This window comes from Etheostoma spectabile, chromosome 14 (assembly GCF_008692095.1).
Source record: "Etheostoma spectabile isolate EspeVRDwgs_2016 chromosome 14, UIUC_Espe_1.0, whole genome shotgun sequence".
Taxonomy (NCBI): Eukaryota; Metazoa; Chordata; class Actinopteri; order Perciformes; family Percidae; genus Etheostoma; species Etheostoma spectabile.
This window is the reverse complement of record NC_045746.1, coordinates 22,862,341-22,869,345: the sequence shown is the minus strand read 5'-3', so window position 1 is coordinate 22,869,345 and position 7,005 is coordinate 22,862,341. Positions and strand designations below refer to the sequence as shown.

The 7,005-nt window shown below is 41.1% G+C and overlaps 1 long non-coding RNA gene across 1 annotated transcript in view; it reads left to right on the top strand.

The window, feature by feature from the left end:
- LOC116701939 (uncharacterized) overlaps positions 1–6,754 on the top strand; it is a 19,843-nt gene extending 13,089 nt beyond the window's left edge. Inside the window, exons 2-4 of the long non-coding RNA XR_004335035.1 lie at positions 3,776–3,784; positions 5,908–5,910; positions 6,743–6,754. This is a non-coding gene — a long non-coding RNA (uncharacterized LOC116701939). The remainder of the gene's footprint in view (positions 1–3,775; positions 3,785–5,907; positions 5,911–6,742) is intronic.
- Positions 6,755–7,005: the final 251 nt, after the last annotated feature.

Sequence of the window (7,005 nt, the reverse complement as noted above, 5' to 3'; positions counted from 1 at the left end):
TCTTCTTTTGCCCCCAGCATGTTTCCCTTGGATCGGAGGCTTCAAGATCACCTTTGGCGCTGTCTCTGTGTCCTGCTTACTACGTACTACCTCCTGTCGATACCTGTTAGTCCTATATGTGTGCGGTGTCCCTGCGTACGCTGCTGTGCCTTGTAATGCCTGTGTCGTGGCCCCGCTATGCAAGCCGAACTAACAAACTGTTGTTTTACTATTCATTTTCAACCCAACCGGTCGTCAGACTACCGCCTACCAAGTAGCCTGGTCTGACCAAGTTGTTGCCTAAAAGGAGTTTTGTCTTTTCCTTTCCATCGTCGCACTGTGCGCTTGGAGGGCCAAAATTATTGTAATTATAGTTTTGGTCTAGATCAAACTATCTAGTCTGAATTCTTCTCAAAATAATCTTCTAAATAAACTTGTAATTTAATGGTAGCGCAGAGGTTGCACTGCACAATGTATATCCATTCTCCCTGTTCTTTATTTAAATGTAATTGAATTTCCAATAGGAATGCATGCCTAAATTTATTTATTGGTGAAAAACTATTATATATATATATTTTATATATATATTATATATATATACTCTTATATAACTAAAAATTGATTTATCAACATGTAACGGTATATCAAATAACAACATTTACATTGGAACTGTAAACAGAATAAGTGTATAAATGTGTTGTTGTATTTCGCTTTCCAGTCTTAACAACTGTCAAAGCGGCTTTATCATCTACAGAAACATTCACCATTTACCCATTCATACACTGTGGCCGGGGGCTGCAGTATCAAGGTGCCACCGCTCATCAGTATAAAACATTCAGTGACACATTCACACTCCATGGCGCAGCCCGGGGGCAACTCAGGGTCAGTGGGGTGGCTTGCCCAAGGACACTTCGACAATGACTGCAGGCGGGATCAAACCACAACTTCCTTGGCAGCAACCCTCTACCACTGCGCCACAGCCGCCCTAGTACAGTACTCATAATTTGTATTCTGAATACTTAACACTGGTGCATGTATTTTGTTAACTCCCCAGACTGCCGACAATACTACAAAGCCGATTTCAGTCAACATTTTTATTGAAACAATGTAACTACAAGTTCTAGTTTTAACTGTAAATGTTTTTGGGGTGACTTAACAAACGCGATTAGAACCCATGCTCTTTTTCTGTCTTTCAGTTCTTTGTTAAAGCGTTTGGGAAAAGGGGTGTAGTCAAGTTTTTTGTTATGAGATATGGAATTTTACCCTCTCACTTCATACTTGCCCGTCCACTGATTGAACCCCATTAGATTTTTGTAACGTTACCACTAAGTATAGCATTGGTTCATTTGCTGTAGTTTTCTTGTAACGTTACTAGAATTTGGGTTAATCTTGATCGCCATAATGTGCGATACTTTTGCCTGAAACAACCAGACTGAATCGTTGCCAGACAACACGGAGCACTGCAGCTACAGTAGGCTACCTGTATAAGCTTCCCACTGAGAAAGACGGTCATTGTGGAGACAGGTGCAGGTTTTAGTGTGCCTTTGTGCCTCTTAACAACACACAAGGAAATTAATATTGTCTTACACATGACAGGGCCCTTACGTAACTCAAGATGCTTTTCAAGTCAGCATTGTTTAAATTCCACCTACCACTGGTTGTTTTCTTGCAGGTGGGTATCTTGGTTAGTGCTATAGCGTCTAGTGTTAGCTCAGTGGTGTTCGCCAGGCTTTTGTGAAAATCAGGAAGAAGCAGTTCCGTTGTATTGTGTATGCTCTCCATTTTGTGTGTGATCTCGAGGTCTTCTGGTGTACTGGTGAGAGAGACTTGCAATGTCGATCTGTGAGATACTCCCTTAGGCGGGCAGGCAGCCTGCAGCTACTCTGTTGCCTGACCGATTCAGTCACGGGATTTTTCAACAAAAGTACTCACATGTTATATCGATCAGATTAACATAAAATTGGCCGGAATTCTCCTTTAACTTTTGCTGCAGTGTCAATCAATGCGGCAGCAGCTTCAGGGGCTGGCTTACAAAAACACTGAAAGAGTGAAGTTAAATTTGCTTTCGTTTTATATCTCCTTTAGTGTTTCACCTTAGTTACTTTCAAATTTGTACAGAGAATTAGCACCATGCAACTGTGTTGTTCCTTTGTGAATGGCAACACAGACGGTTGTAAAACACGTTACTATGCTCAGCTTTTGTAGTGTATATACAGAAATCCTTGAGCTTTCCTGTGGGTAGGCCTATATCGCACACCTGCAATTATTAATAAACTCAAACAAGCTGATGAAATGCAAACCAAAGTGCCATAAACCTATCTACATTGTTTTTGTAAATATTCTTTTCAGTTCATAACAATTAAAACCTTCTTAAAAGGAAAAAACTAAAGAGTCCTCTTAAGGCTGGTCAGGTCCAGACCCGTTTTGTTCCTTTCCTTTATTTATAGGTGAACAAGGGTTTTATTAAGGGTAGAGAGCGGTCAACAGTACTGCAAAATCACGGCTATTATTTAGTGTTATCTCGAAAGCTGGGACCTTAAGATTAATTTGAGATGCGCTCAGCATGGTGTTCATGTGTTTTTACTTGTGTATAAGGGTGTATAAGTGCTAAGTTATTATGATTGAAGTATGTGGCCATACCATGCTCAACTAGGTCCCCTTATTGTTTTGGTTGATATATTTGCTAGAAGGACTTGGTGAAAACCACTTGAAAATTGACTTGGTCAAATATAAAGCCGTTCTCATTCCGAACGCGTAAAATACGCACGTTTGGACAGTGGCCGTCTGTCCACTTTAGTGGTAGTTATGTAAGCGGGAAACTTCACATAGGGAGGTTGGACAGGGTGTGGTTTGGTCAACCCAGGAATTTCACCCAGTAGAGTGAGGTTCATGTCCCGTGTGTCCTTAATCGTACAAACACAGCTCCCGTTCCCATGAGCCACCCACAAGCTTTCTTTAACCTACACCGAAAGGGAAGCCAATAGTCCCGACCAAGCTGTGTTATATGACGTTAAGGCAGTTTTAAGCGTCAATAACAACGACGTTTTATTTTACAAGATGGGAGTGAAAATTGTTGAAAATACATAGGAGGCCATACATCCCTGAATGACCTAGTCTTTAGTTTTGGGGTTGCAAAGTTTGATGAAGCTATAATTTATCCAGTTACACATAGGTAACTTATGCAATGAGTCCAAATTTCAAAATAGTCTCACTACAATACAACGATACTAGTTGGACTAACATCATCACACATTTATATAATCAGGCTCATACCTCTGAGCCCGAGCCTCGCCCACGCGTAAAAATAGCACCTCTGATTCATAGTTTAATAATTTATCACCATACAGCCAGCGACTTACCATGGTTTGCGTCTGAAAGGTAACGAGTTAGCGGTTAAGGAGGTCTCTTCCGGGTATTTCTAGCCTCTACGGTGATTTTCTATTGAGCCTGGAACTTCCAGCGCCTCTTCGGGTCGTTGGCCTTTAATCCAAACTGTTACATCCAAGATTGATCCACTTTATGTCCATAATTCATCGCGTTTGGCTCATTTCTGCCGCTAGCTCGCGGCTCCGTCTCTCCTCTCTGTTGTTTAGGGAAATAGAGGCCCATTATGCCCATATATGGGAGACGACGTCACCATCGTTGTATGGAAGGCCAGAGGGGACAAAAAGGCCAATAGGCTGTGTGGAAGGCCAAGAGGAGCACATTTTTGACACGCTTTGCTTGTATAACATTGCTGGGTTGTAATATCAATAATATGACTTATTATGTTATTATTGGCATAATATGTCTAGAGCAAGCGTCTGTGACTTTCTTTGAAAAAATGCATGATTTTGTCAACTGTATAAGTTATAAGATGATTTCTTCACAGTGTGACTCCCAAGACATATGAAGTGTTTTAGAAAGGAAAATGGCTTAGGTTTTAGTTATATTGTCGTGATATCATACATATCTGGAGAATTCATGTTCCTTTTCTTATTTATTGTCTTTAAGGCCCTACAACCATTTTTAACATGCAATTGACCTCACTGCAACACAAATATTCTAATAACCCAGTTTGTCCTAAAAAAAGATGTTCATATCTTGACTGTAACACACAGGGTTGATGTTTTACAAGCTTTTTATAAAATAAATCCAGACGGACAACAAACTGTGAAATGGCCTTAGTCTCAGAAGGTTATCCTTTCGGTCATACCCAAGTATACATTTCCACGACTGTTTAAGGATCCCTTTTACGCAGATATTTTTAAATAGATAATTTATTAGAATAGCAAAACAACATTTATGCAGAATGCAAAAAAACTGCATGGGATAAAAAATAATTGGGCATGAATGTGAGACGTGTGTACCTATAGAACTCATTTTCATTAAGGTATCTTGAGGTAGGTCACGGCCCCTTTAATATGGCATGCCGTTTTTCCCTTGCCCAAGATTTAGATGAACTTTGGAGCATTTTCGATATGATAGGTGACAATTGATGCTTACGTGATACCGCACACTATAGCTTTAATGAGGAAAATCCAAATACTGAAACAAACAGCAGGCTGGGATTTTTCTCCACATGGCTCTCCCAGTCTGTTCCCTAATACCTATGGCCCGTGCAATCAAAACAAACAACGATGTAACACTCAAATTACACACACAGAGTGGGCAAACTAGTAAAATGTCACCAAGGGTGCACACAACCAACAGTTCTCTGAGGTTATGCGTCGGATAGTTGTGTATGGCTGGCTTGTTTAGCTTTGCAACATAGTTATGTTCAACAGCAATCATTAAAAATAACACAGCAGAGTACCTACATGTCAACCTTGTTTTTTTTAATAGGCATGTAAAAACATTCCTGGTGTAAATCTGGCGCTTATAGTCAAAATGCACAGACTGGCAATATACTTCACACACGGACCCTGGCAGACCTAGCTGTGTATTGTTGTGTTGGTGAGGTCTGGACCAAAGGAGCGGACGCCGACTAGAGGTTGAGGTAGTGACAAGTCTTTAAAGAAAGCTCAACTGAACAAAATTTTGCAACATGGGCAGGTGGTGATTAAATGGGAGGTGGCTGGAGGTAGACGAGGCAGGCACTGAACACAGGGCTGGTGGAGTGTCCTGGTACGTAGTGACTGCGCACAGAGAGACAATAAAGGATTAACATTTACACAAAGGCAGGCTGATACCACCGTTTTAACATAAAAAACCGCAAAACATGATATAAGCATTTGCACCAATAGCAATGCACCAATGGGATATAATAAAAAAATGACAGCATACCTCCTCCACGGCCTCTCACCTGGTGAGCTAAAAAGTCTTAGTGGGGGACATACTTCTAATAGCTTCCAGCACCACTGTGAGGAAACTTGGAGTTATCTTTGAACAGGACATGTCCTTTAATTCCCCATCATAAGCAAATTTCAGGATTGCCTTTTTTCACCTACGTAATATTGCAAAAAATCAGGAATATCCTGTCTAAAATGTGCAGAAAAACTGTCCATGCCATTTGTTACTGTAGGCTGGATTACTGCAATTCTCTGTATCAGGCTGCTCGAAAAAATCCATAAAGACTCTACGCTGATCCGAATGCTGCAGCCACGTGTTCTGCGAACCAGGAAGAGATCACATCTCTCCTGTTTTAGCTTCTCTGCATTGGCTTCCTGTAAAATCTAGATGTAGAATATAAATCCTTCTTCTCACCTACAAAGCCTTCATGGTCAGGCACCATCTTATCTTAGAGCTCATATACCTTACTACTCCACCAAGCACTGCCTCCGAGAATGCAGGGTTACTGTGGTTCCTAGAGTCTCTAAATGTAGAACGGGAGCCAGAGCGTTAAGTTATCAGGCTCCTCTCCTTTGGACCAGGTTCCAGTTTGGGTTCGGGAGGCAGACACCGTCTGTCCACATTTGAGAGTGGATTAAGACTTTCCTTTTGATAAAGCTTGTTGTTAGGGCATAAAATTAATATTGTTAGAGTGAGAGTTGCAGCGTCCGTCTAACCCGGCCCACCTGCTTCTCGTCATAGTTGTCAGATTTTATCTATCATATAATCAAGCATATAATAAACTAAAGGGAACTTGGCATACAGCCCGATCCGGTTGGGGAGAGTTCTAGCCCGACCAGGCTCCCTCTTTACCCTGTCTCTCTTGTTTTTGCTGTAATAGTTTTAGACAGCTGGGGACATCCTTTGATACACTGATTTCCCTCTCCTCTATCTTTCTATCTTTTCATTTGATTCATCTATGTCCCAGAAATGCGGGTTCTAACCTAGCTCTGAGGTCTTCCCGGAGTCCTTATTTCTTTTTTCCCACATGTTCCCTCGAATCCTATCTTCTTCAAAATCATGGTAGCAGCTGTCGCCATGGTCCCGCTACACGTTCTGCGGTGCCAGTTCGCTGCACACTCGCGGTGCCCAGCTACGTCCTGCTGTGCCTTGTAATGCCGCACAGTGCCCTGCTATGCCATGAACTACTACAACGACTGCTACAAACTTCTTTTTTGTTATTTCCACTAACCCCAAACGGCCCAGAACACCGCCTACCAAGAGCCTGGGTCGGTCCGAGGTTTCTGCCTAGAACTTTGGGTCCTTGTAAATTATGGAGTGTGGTCAGACTCCTCTATCTGTTAAGTGTCTTGAGATACTCTCTCGTTATGAATTGATACTATGAATAAAATTGAATTGAAATTGAAATGATTATATCACCGGACTCCCACGGTTTTATGGAGGAACAAGAAATCTAGGAGGGTGGAGGAGATGAACTAATTTAGATTAAAAGTCTTTTTTTACTGACCAACAGGCTTCAGACTGGTCTGGAATATCAGAACAGCTGTAGTTAATTTGTTTGTTTGTGGTCTTGCGTTTTTTTTTGATAATGGTTCTGTAACATAATTTGATGTAACATTTTTGCCTGTTATGTTCAATTTATCGGCAATAAAGACAGATTTTTGTTAACAAAATGTTTTTCTGAACATCAATGACATTCAAAATGGTGATAACTGAAACAGATATACAACACACCTTGTATAAAGGGAGTATATG